General features: G+C 43.0%; 1 long non-coding RNA gene across 2 annotated transcripts; it reads right to left on the bottom strand.

Annotated features, from left to right (window-relative positions):
• Nucleotides 1–510: 510 nt before the first annotated feature.
• Nucleotides 511–3,205, bottom strand: LOC310763081. Of its 2 annotated transcripts, none has more exons than XR_014548463.1 (4): nt 3,036–3,205; nt 2,438–2,538; nt 1,616–1,802; nt 511–549 (listed from the first exon to the last, which is right to left on the bottom strand). It is a non-coding gene; the product is annotated as an uncharacterized lncRNA (long non-coding RNA). The 2 variants fall into 2 exon arrangements; XR_014548464.1 differs by lacking the exon at nt 3,036–3,205 and adding an exon at nt 2,877–2,991.
• Between the last annotated feature and the right edge of the window lie 15,403 nt (nt 3,206–18,608).

Raw genomic sequence — 18,608 nt, 5'->3', positions numbered from 1 at the left:
AGCTCATGGTTAGTTACTGAATGAGGCTCTGGCTTTCTCCCTTTAATTTGCTCCTTTTTAGGATCTGAACATGCAGCCATCCATGGTAGGCAATTGCAAGCCCTGGATCAGGAAGCATTGTACTTATTTATTTAACAAAATGTACATATCAGTTGGGGGACGCGGGTGGCGCTGTGGGTAAAACCTCAGCGCCTAGGACTTGCCGATCGCATGGTCGGCGGTTCGAATCCCTGCGGCGGGGTGAGCTCCCGTCGTTCGGTCCCTGCCCACCTAGCAGTTCGAAAGCACCCTTAAGTGCAAGTAGATAAATAGGTACCGCTTTATAGCAGGAAGGTAAACGGCGTTTCCGTGTGCTGCTCTGGTGCCGGTTCGCCAGAGCAGCTTCGTCACGCTGGCCACGTGACCCGGAAGTGTCTGCGGACAGCGCTGGCTCCTGGCCTCTAGAGTGAGATGAGCGCACAACCCTAGAGTCTGTCAATACTGGCCCGTACGGGCAGGGGTACCTTTACCTTTACATATCAGTTGGTTGTAATAAAGCATCCGAGTGATCTAAAAAAATAAAAAAGCAACCACACACAACATTATCAATAAAAGACAGTCAAGACAGATATTTTAAAATATTCAAAAGATAACTAAAATCAACGTAACCTGAAAAGAGATTAAAACACTTGCCAGCATTCTACATTAAAACACAAGTCAACCTTATGCTGTGTGCGACATATTGCAAATGAACTGGTCAGTGCTGCAGCCACCATAAGGGACTGAGCTTCGGCCATGTACTAGTCAGTCAATGAAGAATGGTTAAAGGGGCCGTGGCAGCCTATCAGCAGCCTGATGAAGTTGCAGCAGGAATGGGACACGGCAGCCATCCTGCGGTGCAATGGCAGAGGTAGCTTGGCCTCCACCCGCTTGCCCTGAGCAGTGATGGCAGCCAGCTGCCATACACACCAAAAGGGCTGCTGCACAAAACAGAGCAAAAATATCTCTGGGGTGCATGCCTGGGCAGTATGCATGGAGGTCCTGGGCTGCCAAGGGACAAGGCAGCAGCTACAGATTGTTCCTCAGGGTTTACTTCTGAAGTCTTCCTCATGAATGGGTATAACTGCAAGGCAGCAGACGTTTAGGATCAGTTTTCCATCTCCTAGGTGGACTTCCATCCCAGCTTGATGAGCCCCATCTGCCCCTCATTTCCCTCAATAGCATATGCAGAAACCGCTTTCTTGACTGATGGACCCGCTATTGGTCTTAACTGCTCAATTTGCCAGAGCATGTCTTCACATGCAGGGGAAGTCCCTAAGTCGCCAAGGGTTTAAGACCCATCAGCTACACTCAGGGCTTTGTTTCAGCCGGAATTTGCAGGAATTCAAGATATTTTGAGCAGAGGGTTTTTCATCATGGTACTATATTATATCACTATAAAATATTAATATTTATAAATAACATCAGTGAAATATTTTTTCTTCTTTAAAAAGAAACCCCTTACATAAACAATATTTCATCTAGGCAAAACATGAAATGAACACAAATCATAACAAAACTGAATAAGTAAAGTGTCAATAAATGAGAGCAACAACTGATGAGATCAGAATTATCATGGAAACAAATACAGTGGTACCTTGGTTTTTGAACGTAATCCATTCTGGAAGACCATTCAAGTGCTGAAACATTCAAAAACCGAAAACTCAATAACCGAAATCTAGGTCTCAGGATCTTGCACTCAGCGGAAGCCGCGTGGCATGTTTGACTTCCGAGGCGTGTTTGAAAACCGAAGCATTTACTTCCAGGTTTACGGCGTTCGAAAACTGAAATGTTCGTCAAAAGAGACATTAGAAAACCGTGGTACCACTGTACCAAAAATACAACTGTAAGACTTGACACAGCAATTTTTTATAAACTAAAATTGTGTAAAACACTTCTTTTTACATTAATAAGATTGTCTATGTAACTATCACAACTTTACCCAAACTCAGAAATTTCAAATATCACAAAATCCAAATCACAAAGGAAGTGCTTAAATGTGGAAGATATAAAGATGCCTTTTTATTTTAAAAAAATTGCAAGCCTCCCCATAATCACCTGTCCTAATAGTAACTGTTTGCTCAGTTCATTTTTTGTTTTTCAAAATCTAAGAGCCTTTCATTTTCCAAATAATGAATTCAAGGTGGCTTACAAAACAATACATTATACAATATTTTCAAATATTTATCTATTTAATCCATTTATAGACCACAATATTGAAATAATAATAATAATAATCTGTAAGTTGTATACAAATGTAAAAATACAAAAACAAACCCATAACAATCACAAAGCTAGAATACAAATAAAATGAAAATACATACTGTCAATAAAAATCCAAAATCCAAATACTAAAAATTAGCATATAACAAACAACACTCCTAAAAACAGCACTCAGGAGAGACCAATATTAACATACCAGGCTGGAGAACAAACTGGATGTGTTTGAGTTGCAGCTATTCTGAGGTAAGTGCAGTCAGCTCCACTGGGATATTGAGCACTCTATTAGGCATTCATAAACTGTATTTTTTTTTAATAAAAAAAGGAAATTATTACAGCCAGTTTACTATCACAGCAGGATAGGCTGTTGCAGAGTAAACAATTACAACATACAGACATTTTAAGAAAGGCTTTCAGTAATGTGTGTAGCAGGTGGGAGTGGGGGCTCAGATCTGCGGTGTGGGACTAGACCTGTGTGAATTACTCAATAGTTGCCCCGCTTTCCTTTCTGAGATGTTGGCAGGTTTGCTTTGCATACAGTAGTAAGAGGAGAACCGACAGCAATGTCTGACTAAGTGTGGTGCTGAAGGGCTCAGAGGGAGATCATTAGTATAGCAGAATACGGATGATACAAGTACCTAAGCGTATCCCTGTTTTCATCTGTAAAATGTTGAGGTGTGTATGTATGTACACACACACATACGCATGCACACTGTGCTGTGAAATAAAAAGGGCTGGCCTAATTTCTTTTCCATGTGCATATTCAAGATGAGAAAGGAAAAAGAGAAAGAAATCACATGCTTTCCGATGAGGACTGGCGAGATGAGCATTCCCCATTAAGAGGGAAGTGATATGGATTTGATGTGTTCTGTTTCCTAGTACTGTGAGCTGAGCGCTCTGGAGCTGATTAGGTGAACGCTGCTTGGAAGAAGAAGAAAGCACCAGGGCTGGGTTTTCGCCTCCCTCCCTCTCTCCCCCTTTAACTCTGGCTCTTTTTATCCGTCTTTCCTTTCCTCCTCTGTTGCCGGAGGGTACAGTTGGCTTTCTGAATGCACTACTTCCTTTTCCCTGGGCCTGCTTTGATTGCATCTCCTATTACTAAAAGGAGAGGGGCAACGAGAGGGGGGCAGGTGGTGGGGCCTGCTTCTTTTTCATTTTATTTTTAAGTCGGTGGTCTTTTTGGGGAAAGGAAAATCATTAATAAAAGAAAACCAGCCGAGAGGCTGTGCAGCTCCTGTGCAAAACCGTTCCCTGGCAGCTGACTGTGTCTGTTTTCTCTCACCTCTAAAGGGAATCAATACAGCTTTAACTGATTTCCCTGATGCCGACTATTCTTGTGTGGCATGACTGTCACTGCAGTCATTCTATTAGCCCATCATTCCTACATCCTCTCCCTCCCTCCTGGCCCCTCCTGGCTGTTTCCTCTGTTACAAACATGCTCAGATTCCCTTACTTTCACATTCCCATTCATATGCTGTTTCTCCTTTTCCCGCGCTTCTCCTTTTCCTCGCTCCATAGTCACAAACACAAGTTTGTATAAAAACTGGCTTGCTGGATCAGGCCAAAGATCCATCTAGCTCAATATTCTGCTCCCAGCAGGGCCCACTGGAAAACTCACAAGCAGGGCCTGAAGGCAACATTTCTGGTCCCCACTATCTGCTATTCAAAGGTACACCATCTCCCGACTTGAGGAGAAGGGATTAAACAGTGGTACCTCAGGTTACATATGCTTCGGGTTACATACGCTTTAGGTTACAGACTCCGCTAACCCAGAAATAGAGCTTCAGGTTAAGAACTTTGCTTCAGGATGAGAACAGAAATCGTGCTCCGGCGGCGCGGCGGCAGCAGGAGGCCCCATTAGCTAAAGTGGTGCTTCAGGTTAAGAACAGTTTCAGGTTAAGTACGGACCTCCGGAATGAATTAAGTACTTAACCCGAGGTACCACTGTATTATAAGCGGCCTCCAAGGAGTTCAGAATGACATACATGTTCTTGCATGGCTAAGTGGCAGTGGTGGCCAAAGGTGGCTTTTTATCAATGCCAGTCTAACTTTGGTTATTCATGTTTCAGAAACATCCAGATTGGACTCCATAGAGCTGTAGGGTATTCAGAAATGTCAGTTGGTTCAAAACTCACTGTCAAAATATGAACAGGAGCAGACTAGTTGGTACCAGTGGTATAGCATGGGTTGCCAGTGCCCGTGGCCGCAAAGAGGGGGTGGGAGGGAGGAAAACGGACAGAGCATGCTTGTGCATTTGACTGCCTAATGCCACAGAGATAAGAAGAGTTATTCCATTGTCTGGAGAGGTCACTTCCTGGTTCACATGGAGAAACTGTTTTCAACGGAGCCCAGCAATGGAAGCGTTCAGCTGTATTGAGACAGCACCGGGTGTTGAAATTTCGCGCCCCTAACAATTTTGTGTTGAGGGCAAACACCCCTCTGGCGGGCCCCCACGCTACGCCACTGGTTGTAGCATATATTACCCCAACTTGTATCTTCTTTCTTGGCAGACAGCTTGTTTCGAAGCATTCGTCCCTGTCTGTAACACCCTAAGTAGCCTGAGGCCAACTTATCTTGCCTATATAATCATACCTATATAATTAGATCTACATCAGAGGCCTCATTCTCTGTCGCTCCCATCATCTGATATTTGGCAAGCAAGGATGCAAAAGGGGCCTTTACGGAAGCATAGGATTGGAAGAGGCCCTAAAGGTCATATAGTCCAAACCCCTGCCAATGCAGGCATTCCATTACTTTAGCATTTCTGATTGGTAGTTTTCTATCCTTTTGGCTGCTGCACACCATAGGTGGAATGGCTTTTCCGAGTCCACTGGGCTCCGTCACAATTGGCTTCCTGATAAGTAGTCAAAACATGGCAGTTTAGGAAGGCCTTTGTGGACATGGTATTGATCATTTGCTGTACTGAACGGAGAACAGGTTTTTTGCTGTTTCAGTTTTCTATCTGTGTTGGTAATTTTCAGTTCAGGTTCATTTTGTTTTATTATTTAGTGATTGTTTTGTGATGATTACTATCAGGTGTACTGAATAGTCTTTGAAATTAAAAAGGCGCAGAGACATTTTAAAAAGAGGGAGGGGGAGGGTGCTGGCTCAGCCTTAAGGTTACCAGATTTTTTTCCCAATGAATCCTGGGACACTTTTCAACTTCCTACTAAATAGATGGATTTTGTCAGGGGACCGATTTGTAAATCCGGCGGCTGTCCCCGGGACATCTAGTAAACTTAGCCTAGGTAATCCTCATCCCCTTCCACTTGGTCTACTTGGGGAGGCTTCCCATGCAATTCAGAACCCTGGTTTTCTTCTTCAGAAGTTGTTCCTCCAACATGTTGGGGGGGGGGGTAAAGCTAATGTGCTTGTTCTCACTCTCCCTCATTCCATTTTGGAAGGATCACCTGAATGCCACATTTTGAGACACACTAATGCAGTAATATGGAGAGTTTGAATATTTTGATTTAGCTGTCATTCCCGCACCTGCGTGTAGGAGTACAAAGATATGCAAAATGAAAGGACAGTTGGTCTTCCAGATAAGTCTATGAAATTCCAAAACAAAGTGTTTTTGAATTCTAGATTTTATGGGTCTTACTCAAAGCAATAGCTTCACACAGTAAGCACTGAGCGTGCAGTACTTATCCTAACTAGGCCAAATTTTTACTAAAGGGAATAAAATTGCCTAGGGAGTACTCTTGATGGGTTATTGCTTGCTTGATTCTTTATGCATTTGTTAGATGTGTAAAATGGTTGGGGTAGGAAAAAATGCTTAGAAAAACAAAGATATGTCTAAAGTAATAATTAAGATCAAAATCTGAAACAGACATAAGCCTGATTCATATATTCACTTGCTTTCTCTTCACTTGACTAGTGTCTCAGTTCAAAATCTTTATTGTGGTTCTGCCAAGGGGAGCAGCCTATTACGCAGTGACTCCAGGCAGGGGCATCTCTGTGAGGGCACCCTGCTATGGATCCTCCCTTTGGAGATGTATCAATCACCGTCATTATTGGGTTTGTATCACCAACTCAAGACTCACCTGTTTACCAGGCCTTTGAGTGATATTGATGGGCCATCTGTATTGCATTTTTCTTTCTTATCTAATGTTCAGTGGTTAAGGGTTTATATGTACTATTTTTATTGCCATTACTGTATTGTGAACTGCCTTGTGATCTGAAATGAATGAAAGGTGGTCTGCATATTATTCAAATAAATACAATTAAAATAAAACAAATCCTGGAAGCCAAATGCATGAACTCCATTGAAAAGCATTGTATCTAAGGTGATATGAAAGTCATGCATATGTGAATCAGTCCTGTCCGGCCATGCACACTCTCCCGGCATGTGCACTGAAACATTACTACAGTCATACCTTGGGTTGAATACGCTTCGAGTTGAGCGCGTTCTAGTTGCGCTCCGCAGCAACCCGGAAGTAACGGAGCACATTACTTCTGGGTTTTGTCGCTTGTGCAGAAGCAGTGAAAAGCGACGCGCGTGTGTGCAGACGTGCTGTCTCTAGTTATGTTTGCTTCTAGATGCGAACGGGGCTCCGGAACGGATCCCGTTCATATCTAGCGGTACCACTGTAAATCTTTCTTTCCCCTACCTCTATGTATTATACTGTATTTCTGGCCCATCTCCCCTCAAGTAGTTCAGGGCAGTTTATTCCCCTGTTAATTTAATCCTTACAACAACCCTTGAAGGTAGATTAGGCCGAGAGATAGCAAGTGAGGATTTTATAGGAATCACGATTGAGAGGGAACTATTCCATTATTCTATTTGTCCATTTACTGGAAACCTCATTCGGTCCATAAAAACTACACTCATTTTCATCATTCCCATTCTTCATTTGCTTTTAACGGGAGACCGGGCTGCTCCTCTGCTGCCTTTAAGTGCTGTGTTTTCCATCCAACTGGTATTATATTTTTAGGCATTTTGCTGACTTGCAAAAGGATCAGACCTGTCAAATTTCAGACAGAGAGGTAAAGGAGTCCATATTTTATATGCAGTCAAAAAAGCACACAGACATTAATTAGAATAACTAGTATCTGAATTGGTAAGCTACAAACTACAAGTAACTAACAACTAATCGCAAGGGAACATATCTGAGCTTAAGGCTCAACAGTTTACAGTGCCAATCCCCTCTTTCCCCACTCCATCTCTCCCTCCTTCCTGTAACCTTCAACTGACCTATCCCAGCAGCAAAGGAGAAAAGAATGTGTTCCAAAAGGATAATGAATGTATAGAAGATATTCTGAATTCATTCATGACTCTGGCATTTGTTTCTTAATTAATAACAAATGGACCCCATTTGTTTCATGTTTTCATTTCTTAAGAAACAAATGCACATCCCTTGTCCGATTTGAACTCAGGCCAGAGTTGGCATCAGCACCAGGCATTCTTGGGCAGCAGCTGTCACACCAGAACCCAGGTAGACCCAACCCTTAATGCTTGCCCTGAGCCCTACCATTAACAGGTCCTGGCAACCACCACCTTTGTTTTCAGCTTCCAGGACATTGTGAAGCCAGTCCCCACCCCCGTGTCCCCCTTATGTTCCAGACAACAACTATGGGTTGCATTCAGTGCAACACTAAGCAAAACCTTCTGTCGGTGCAAGAATCTCTCCTTGTGCAATGAAATTTTCTTCCCCTCTCCTCCCCCCATATACCCCCTAATTTGATTCTAGGTGCTCCCCAAACCTTCTGGAGCAAATTTAGGGATAGACAGGTCATGCACAACAGGAAGAGGGGGGGACCCCATCACATTAGTTCTAATCCTTGCAGCAGTGGAACTATTTAGTTGGATACTGTCACGAAAAAATATGACCACCTGGAGTTTCTGTGTCCACCAAAGTACCGTATTTTTCGCTCTATATGATGCACCAGACCACAAGACGCACCTAATTTTTGGAGGAGGAAAACAAGAAAAAAAATATTCTGAATCTCAGAAGTCAGAACAGCAAGAGGGATCGCTGCGCAGTGAAAGCATCAATCCCTCTTGCTGTTCTGGCTTCTGGGATAGCTGCGCAGCCTGCATTCGCTCCATAAGACGCACACACAATTCCCCTTACTTTTTAGGAGGGAAAAAGTGAGTCTTATAGAGCAAAAAAATACAGTAAATCCCTGTCACTCAGCCTCCGTCAAACCCACTGTAGTAGAACAACCACCAGACAACATCTTGCCTTGGGTCTCCTCAACCCTGAAGCTGGCCCTGGCCAGGTCTTCCCAGGCCCAGTGGCTCTAACCACCACATCACATTGTCTGTCATTGGGAATGGCAAGCTCTAGGAGAGTCATCCTTTCTCCAGAATTTTAACTGAAAGCATTTGGTTGCTAGGATGGTAACAAGAGCAACAACAACAGTTCAGCCTCATTCTAAAAGCTGCCAGTTTCTGGCTTGCCTCTATTCCTGCCACCCTTTTCCACACACATTTGTTTGCCTGCAGGCAAGACTTTTCTCTAATCCTGTGACATCATTCGAGAGATGATGCTCTCCTCTTAAAGGAAGTCAAAATCACCTTCAGATGTATCTTCCTCAGCTTACTTGCTGTGCCTGCATGTTCAATTTTTTTACCGCGATCCCAAAAATATTTAGGTGGAAAGAAGAGATCCATTGATTTTAATTAAGCCCGTCACTGGGTAACATTGCAAGCCTTAGCATATTTATTTGGAAATTAGTCCCAGTGAAATCAATAGTATTTACTAAGGAGTAAACATTGGTAAGAAGATAAGGATGGAATTGGACTTAGGATCTCAGCCTGTCTTGAGCTACAGTTCTTTCATGGGCAAAGCCATCTGAATAGTCATTTCAACTCCATTATCAGCTGCTCATCAGTTCACTGAATTCAGAATTGACAATGGATAGCTCATTGACAACAGGATATACGCATTTGCAGAATGTGTGTAACCATGCGGGAACTGGGAGCCAGCAATCTGCAATCATTGTCTACTGTTGGAGGCAGAAATGTTTCTGAATACCAGTTCCTGGAAACCACAGGTGGGGAGAGGGCTCCTGTGCTTGAATCCTGCTTGCTGGTTTCCCAGAGGCAACTGGTTGGCCACGATAAGAACAGGATGCTGGGCCATTGGCCTGATCCAGCAGCCTCTTCTTATGTCCTTAAGCAAGAAAGAGAATTGTACATTTTCTCCACAGTATTTCCCCCTTAAAGTTGCTTATTTTTACCGCTTGAGTTGTTGGCAGCATCTGAACTCGCATATATTTTGTGAGGGAGAACCCTGTAGGAAAATCCCCCTTTGCTCTTGTGCAGCTCCCATTCATTTCAAGGAGACTTAAGCACAACTGATTTGTGCTGGGTTGGGTGCCTAGTATGTTACCTACATCCCTCATTGGCAAATGGTGGTTGAAGCATGGCGATTGCTGATATCTTTGAGTTTTGGTTACACGCTTCCAAGTGCTTGGGCCATAAATGAAAGCCACCTCATGCTAATGGCCACAGTGCCCACCCTTATCACACAACTGAAATATTAATAAAAAATAATTTATGTCATGTGACTGCTTTTTAACTAGCTGCTTTCAAGACTTTAGATCAGGATTATAAAAGACACACATTTATAAATTATTGGCCTGGAGCACATAGGCACCATATACTATGGGGAGCACTTTTCTAGCACTTTAAATTAATTTATTGTTATTCATTCCAGCTGTCTGTGATGTAAACCTTTAGCTATAAATTTGTACCATCATCCAACACGCCATTAAACTAAAGTGGTGCCCGTGCTACAGCATATAATAAAACATATGAATAAGATTTCTGTGGGGACAGAAATCTCCCCACCCCACCCACCCTCTGCTTATACTCTCCTCTTGGTTAATGACACAAGAGAAGTGAGAAATAATGTAAGTCATTCTACAGCTGTGCATCCACTAAAATATGGCAGGGGAAGGGTAGTGAGAGACGCACATACTGTACCACAGTATGGTTGGATTTTGACCCTCTGGCTAATTGCTCCAATTCAAATCCTAAATCTGAAGAATTCTAAATCCTAAATCTGAAGAAAATCTGGGCAGAATTCTTCATGAAATTGATGAGAAGGGTGGTACTCACACTAACCCATTTGTAGCACAAAAATGTCATTTTTCCTCCATCCAGAATTGTTTGTTCTCGTCCTCAACATTCAATTTAGATTGATTCTAGATCCTTCTGTCCACAGGAGTGGGTGTTGTGTTTACTCCATACCTGTTTGGACTCTCTCTACTTGATCAGGTTATCTGCGCCTTTTCTTCCTTGCACATTCACCCAGGGTGAATGAATGGTGGTTGTGATCAGGGAATACACCCACCCACAACATCATGGGTTTTGTGTGGATACAACCCTAATTTCTAGGACCCCAAACATCCATTTTCAACTGTTTTCTAATAATAATAATAATAATAATAATAATAATAATAATAATAATTTATTATTTATACCCCGCTCATCTGGCTGAGTTTCCCCAGCCACTCTGGGCGGCTCCCAATCAAGTGTTAAAAACAATACAGCATGAAATATTTTAAAACTTCCCTAAACAGGGCTGCCTTCAGATGTCTTTTAAAGATAGGATAGCTGCTTATTTCCTTCACATCTGAAGGGAGGGAGTTCCACAGGGTGGGCGCCACTACCGAGAAGGCCCTCTGTCTGGTTTCTTGTAACCTCACTTCTCGCAATGAGGGAACCACCAGAAGGCCTTCGGCACTGGATCTCAGTGTCCGGGCTGAACGATGGGAGTGGAGATGCTCCTTCAGGTATACAGGACCGAGGCCATTTAGGGCTTTAAATGGACACACTTGCATTCCTACAACATACTGTGATCTAATCCTGATGTAACTAAACCTTGTTTGTGCCAGTTTCTCCTTTCCTACACCTTATACTAAGAATGGTTATGCCACATCCCTATAGAGGAATTATCTATGGGCTTTTTTAAAGACATGTTGTAAATGGGGTCACATTCACATTAGACCTTTAATGCACATTCTTTCCCTGAAATAATTCTGGGCAATGTATTTTACCCATCAGAGCTACAACTCCCAGCAACCCATAACAAACTACAGTGCCCAGAATTCTTTGAGAGGAAGAATGTGTTTTGGATATGCTTTAAAGGTATAAAGGTAAAGGGACCCCTGACCATTAGGTCCAGTCGTGACCTATAAAGCTCATCTCGCTTTATTGGCCAAGGGAGCCGGTGTACAGCTTCCGGGTCATGTGGCCAGCATGACTAAACCGCTTCTGGCGAACCAGAGCAGCGTACGGAAACGCCCTTTACCTTCTCACCGGAGCGGTACCTATTTATCTACTTGCACTTTGACGTGCTTTCGAACTGCTAGGTTGGCAGGAGCAGGGACCAAGCAACGGAAACTCATCCCGTCGCAGGGATTCAAACCGCGGACCTTCTGATCAGCAAGTCCTAGGCTCTGTGGTTTAACCCACGGTGCCACCCGCGTCCCCATTTAAAGGTATACACAGCCTTTAATTTGCTTTTGAAGAGATAGATGGTTACTCTGATGCTGAAATCACATATGCTGAAGTAAGCTGCAGTGAAATTTGTGGGGCTAATACCCAAGTACCCATATTTGGGACAGGACTGAATGTCATACAGGTGTCAGCTTTAGCACTGATTCCTCTTGAGCTATTTGCACACTTCCCCAACCTGGTACCCTCTATATTTTGTGGTCTACAAGTCCCATCAGACTGACCATTGCCCATGCAACGTATAGTGCAGATGAGCCACAGTGTTTATTATATTTAGTTTAGATTAGGGATGGAGAACCTATGGCCTTTCAGATGTTCTACACTCCATCAACCCCATGGCCAAATGGGAATGATGGAGCTGTAGTCCAGCATCCAGAAGGTTCCTTTCCTCTGGTTTATACATATATGTACCCTGAAAGAACAAGCCAGAATAAAGCTGTTGGTCTAAGTTGCCAGAAGACCATTTGATGTTACTAACAACGCTTCAAGAATATGCATGTGACAGAAAATTATGAGCTAATTTAGAATTCTCAGAAAAGATCTTTTTTATATATAAAAAAATCGTTCTCAGAGAAAGCTCATAATTAGTAGCCCAGATAGAAGTAGAGTGGAGTACAGTTTGCACATTGCTAATGGAAACAAAAAAAAAATTGCTCTGCCTCCCAGCCAGGCAGAGTAGCAAGGCTTGAAGCAAAGAAATCACACACACACACACACACACACAAACACACTAACCCAGAGAGGTGAGGTAGAAAAGAAATAAGGAAAGGATGCATAGCATCTTATCAGAGGAACAGCCTGGATGGCAGCAAAGTATCAAAGCTGGAGATACATCCTCAATGATTTCATACTCAAGGTCACCACTGGAAAAGAGGGGGAAATGTATATGATTTGTTTTTGTGGTGATAATTAAAGGACTATTAGTTGGTTCCTATTGCAACCAGTCATCACCTTGCCTACAAAGGTCTGTATGGTTAAAGCTATGGTTTTCCCAGTAGTGATGTATGGAAATGAGAGCTGGACCATAAAGAAGGTTGATAGCCGAAGAATTGATGCTTTTGAATTATGGTGCTGAAGGAGACTCTTGAGAGTCCCATGGACTGCAAGAAGATCAAACCTATCCATTCTGAAGGAAATCAGCCCTGAGTGCTCACTGGAAGGACAGATCCTGAAGCTGAGACTCCAATATTTTGGCCACCTCATGAGAAGAGAAGACTCCCTGGAAAAGACCCTGATGTTGGGAAAGATGGAGGGCACAAGGAGAAGGGGACGACAGAGGACGAGATGGTTGGATAGTGTTCTCGAGGCTACCAGCATGAGTCTGACCAAACTGCGGGAGGCAGTGGAAGACAGGAGTGCCTGGCGTGCTCTGGTCCATGGGGCCACGAAGAGTCGGACACGACTAAATGACTAAACAACAACAACAACAACAACATTGCAACCAGTAGTTATTGACCTTCAGGTTGCTATGAAAGCCTAGATTTTAGAAGCTGGTAGCCTAGGGCAAAGAAATATAGTCTTGCTGACCATCCAGCTAGACCCTTGTCAGGCTCCAGCTGGCTTCCAGCCAGCTCCCTATATCAGCTCCCTAGATGAGATGAAAACCTGCAGTATGAGATGTCTTCAAATCAACACTCCTATGGCCTTCTGCTTTGTACAGTATGTCTCACTCTTACTGACATTTCTATTGCTGCCTAACTGATTATGAAAGCCAACTTGGCTTCCTGAGTCAAATGCTTTGTTGCTCTTTAGCTAACTCCTCAGGGCTAAGGACAACGGGGTGAGCCTCCCAGACCTGAGCTGAGTTGAACACTGACAATGAGCTTGTGCTGAGAAGGGTACTAGCATTTAAAAACGAAAACAAAAATGCCCACTTATATAAAAAGATCTTGGCATCAAGGGATAAGAATGGTGAACAGGCATACGCTAGAGTTGGCAGCTTTCTTAAACATCCACAACACCTTGAGGCCTGTTTCTTGCAATGCGCTCTTTCAGATTAGGTGCCAGGAAATGTTAATTACTGCAGTGCAATTTCTTGTTTTCTGTGGAGCAATAACGATTAATTTATGCCGTTTGGGAAAACACTTTCAACTTATACATTTTTTATTAAAGATCAATAAAAGTAAGTCGATATGGTGCAAAGCGTACAGTACCAAAACAGAAAGCTCTTGTTTTATATACTTGCGATGTAATAAAAATTCGGTGTTGATATAGTCAATGCCTCTCTGCTCTAATGATAGGCCGTCATGCTTCTCTTTATAATCAAGAAAGCAATTAAAAAATGCTGGCCCTTGCACTTACTAAAATAATTAGCAGTTCTTTTATTGAGTGCTAACACAATGGGGTAAGACTGATTGGGTCTTACCACATGAACTGAGTAGTCAATAGGAGGTGTTCTTTTTTGAACTGTTTATTTATATCTTGTTTATTTAAAATTATATTTATAGTAAAATAGATGTTTATAAGCTGTATGTGCAGCTAGGTACCAGGCTGAACTGCAGCCTAATTTCACCTGATGACGTGTACTGAGCTTCAAAGATGGAGTAGTTGAGGTATGCAAGTTGTAATACCTCTCCAAATTCAGGCTGTGCTAAAGCAGCAGCATGCTAGCATGACAAGAATGAGAGCTGGAGCTCCATTCGACATTAGTAGCCCTAAATGGATGTTACCATGTATTAAACAAATCACAAACAAAAGGATGGGGTAGCCTAACGGTTAGTCTCCACCTCTGCAGGAGAGGTAGTAGGCTGTTGGGGCAGAGCTGTTTTTTTAATTATTATTAGTATGGTCTTTAAGGTTAGTTGGTCTTTAAGGTGCTACTGGAAAGAAAATTTTTTTTTGTTTTTGTTTTGACTATGGCAGACCAACACGGCTACCTATCTGTAATTAGTAGTAGTATTATTAAAGGCAAGTTTTTAGCAGATGGCTGTATGTCTCCTGCCTAGCAGAAGTTTTGTGTTCTGCATCTTCCTTGCAACCAGGCCCAGCTTTACAAAATATGTTCTGCTAAATGTAAACAGCCCACGATGTGAGTGTTACGTTGTGCAGATGGTGGTTTCCACCTTAATGGATCCCCCTCAACTCAGAGCCAATCTGCATGCCTGGAAAAGATATCTGAGAAAAGAGCAGGGATTGGGTGAATGGTGGCTGATGTCATAAAGGTACTGCTTCTTCTCCAACTATGACTACATTTCCATATTCATTCCAGCCATTTGGTGAAATGACATCCCATTGGTTTTGGCATTATGCTTCTTGGATTGGAACCTAAATATTTCAGCTGAACCAATAAAGAGGATACTTCAAGAGAGCTTCCTTTTCAGGAAATGGAGTTAGCTTCAAGCTGATAATGTAAAAAAATAATATTCAGAAAATAACAGATTCTGGCTAGTGTGTCGGCTCCGCTAGTCTGCTTTAAGTGGAAGCTGATGATCAACTGAGTGGAGAACAGGAAAACAGCCAGTGCAGAGGTCAGCATCACTTCCTAGATCCAGCTGTTTTGGTTTAGCCTTTTAAAATTAAGTTTGGCTCAAATTAATGATGACAGTTTAAAGGGGACTCATTCACCTATTTAGCTGACTTTCCATCTGAAACCAAGTCCCTTCTGTCTCCTTGTATTTTGTCAAAGGATTTGCGGTTGGGATCCCAGAAAGTCCGCTGATTATCCCAGATTATATATTCCCCCCCCCCCCCCGTCTTTTTGTTCTGTGGTTATTTCCCTCTGCCCTTTCTTCCCATTTCCAGGAGAGTGCTGTGGTTGCTGCTACTGCGATAAGAAACAAAGTGCTGTCTAATTGATTTTTAGGAGTGGCTTCAGTTTGAGGATCATTGAAACCAGCAGGCCAGGCACGTTTGCTCTCAGATCCTGGGTCAAACCCTAGCTTATAGCTCTTGCAAATTGGCACAGCTCCTGAGAGTCAGTGGTGCTATAGAGGTTTTACATCTGTTGAAGGTCTGGACAAAGCTTGATGAGCTGCTTGAAGGCAGCGTCCTGGAACAAGGTAGACCGAGAATAACCCTGTGCATAAGACCATCTGTGTTTACTGAATGCATGGAGGGGGGAGGTTAATGGAAGGAGGTTCTGACCCTGACTTACTTATGCTTGGTAAACTGTCAGAGCAGGTCTTGTGTGCATTGTCTTGTCTACATGATCTGGAACATGTTTGGAATACATTAACCCATAGCGCAGGTGGCACTATGAGATGCGGGTGGCGCTGTGGTCTAAACCACAGAGCCTAGGGCTTGCTGATCAGAAGGTCGGCGGTTCGAATCCCCGTGACGGCGTGAGCTCCCGTTGCTTGGTCTCTGCTCCTGCCAACCTAGCAGTTCGAAAGCACGTCAAAGTGCAAGTAGATAAATAGGTACCACTCTGGCAGGAAGGTAAACGGCATTTCCATGCGCTGCTCTGGTTCGCCAGAAGCAGCTTAGTCATGCTGGCCACATGACCCGGAAGCTGTACACCAGCTCCCTCGGCCAGTAAAGCGAGATGAGCGCCGCAACCCCAGAGTCATCTGCGACTGGACCTAACAGTAAGGGGTCCCTTTACCTTTACCTTTAACCCTATATAAAATTGACACTGCTTATCAGTTTGCTTCCAAACACAATTTAAGGTGCTGGCTCTTAAATCCAAAGCCCTAAATGGACCACCGCCAGGGTGCTAGAAGGAATCTCTTGACCCATAAAGTGCCCCTGCAATCCATAAAGCATTGTAGAAAGCCCTGCTTGACCACCTAAATTTAGGCTGGCAGCTCTGAGTAGTCATCTCTGTAGCAGCACTCATTCTGTGCAACTTCCTCACAAGGGAAGCTGCCAGGCTAATAATCTATTTTATCTGGGTTATGACTGCTGGTGACAGAAAGCAAGGAGGGTCCCTGTGGTAATTCCCGCTCCCCACCCCCCCATCACTCACAGGGACCAAATCACACACAAATCACTTCACAAGCCCTCAATAATCCTTACAACGGCCCTGTAAAATAGACTAGTTTTATTATCTCTAAGGCTGAGATGGCGGTTCGTCTGAGGCTTCCCAGTGAATTAGGGATGAAGCAAGATTTGAACCAGGAGTTCACAGAGCATTCTTATTTTCATAGCAGCTCATTTTCTCTACTGTACTAGACACCTTTGAAAACACACAATAGAAGTCACAGATAGATGGCATTCGAAAGCAGGACACATAGCCACAAATCTAAAACAGTAACGCTGACAAGCATCAACATCCTCAAAATCAATTTGTCCTGCATGTAAAATGAGTGGCGGAGACCTCGCTGGTGGAATTTCTTCTTCCCTTGCTCCAACAAGCTACAGATTTCATTGTTGCACAGAATCAAACTATAAATAAATAAAGCAAAATGCATTCCCTTCTGGAAATGGTTTAATTCATATGAAGATAATCGAATGGGACGTAAGCACTGAAGCCTTGTCGGCTCTCAGGGCTCCTTTCCTATGAGCCATGTGTGGTGTATCAGCCTTTTAAACAGTAAGACAGCAGGCAGCACAACAGATGGATCCAGCATCCATCCAAATAACTATGTTAACGAAACAGACAATGGACAAGCATTTATGCTCTTTCTGTGCACTGGCAATTTCTAAATATAGGCAAAAGGAAGCTCCACTTGTGGGGCCTCATATAGGCTATTAAAAGGAATATTTGCTGGTTCCTGCAGGGTCTAAACAGCCTTCATCTCTTCTTTTCTGTGGCAAATGCACACCCTAAACTAAAAAAAGGCTTCCCCTTTCAACTAATAATTGAATGAAATCTAACAGGCCACATTGTCTCTTGCAATAATGGTGTTACACACTCCCTCCTTCCCCAAGCAGTGAGAAGTTTCAGAAGCAGTGCTACACAGAATTTAGTTTCCTTGTGAGGAGAGAGCACTGGAGACGTGTGCTGTTTTTACGATAACTGTTTATTTATAAAGAGACATGCTGAGCATAAAGAAGCAGAGAGGCACCCAGGCAAGCAGTGCTGGTCGGTAAATCAGCATAAGCTCTCCATGGCAAAGTACATCTCCTTGGGGCCTGTAAGGCTGGAGGTGTTGACTTGGAGACTGGCTGCCAAGCCCAGACGTCTCCCCCCGCCCCCCAGTTTAAATACTTTATTGAAATTCGTAGTTAATATACACAATATACCAAGATGAAAACAATCATGTACTAATAATCTTATATATGTTTACAAAAATTAAATTTAAATTAAATTTATGCAATCTCTTTTTTCCTATCTTTTTGCTAACATAGAATAGACTTCTTATCATTTCCCGATGCATATAACCTTTCTGGCGATGAATGTACTTATCATTATTACCTTACACTTTCTGTAATTTCTAATTACAGATAGGTAGCCGTGTTGGTCTGCCATAGTCAAAAAAAAAAAAAATTCTTCCAGTAGCACCTTAAAGACCAACTAAGTTAGTTCTTGGTATGAGCTTTCGTGTGCATGCACACTTCTTCAGATACACTGAAACAGAAGTTGCCAGATCCTTCTATATAGTGAGAAGGTGGGGAGCTTACAAGCTATAAGGAACACCATTTCAGATAAAACCACAGCGGACTTTGCCACCAAACTCTGCCAATTTGTCCTTACCCACAACAACTTCAAATTCGGTGATGACCTGTTCCTTCAGATCAGCGGCACAGCAATGGGCACCCGCATGGCCCCACAGTATGCCAACATCTTCATGGCAGATTTAGAACAACGTTTCCTAAACTCCTACCCACTCAAACCTCTCTTGTACCTGCGATACATTGACGATATTTTTATCATCTGGACACATGGTCAACAGACCCTGGACACCTTTTAGACAAGGGTCATTCAAATGCTGCCACAGATATTGTACCGCTGTTATTCTGTAGATATCTCTTATACATATCCCAATTTTGAATAAATGATTGTCTTGTATTACCTCTT

This window comes from Podarcis filfolensis, assembly GCF_964270895.1.
Source record: "Podarcis filfolensis genome assembly, chromosome: 5".
NCBI lineage: Eukaryota > Metazoa > Chordata > Lepidosauria > Squamata > Lacertidae > Podarcis > Podarcis filfolensis.
Note: the sequence above shows the minus strand (reverse complement) of the source record. Positions and strands in the feature narration are given on the sequence as shown.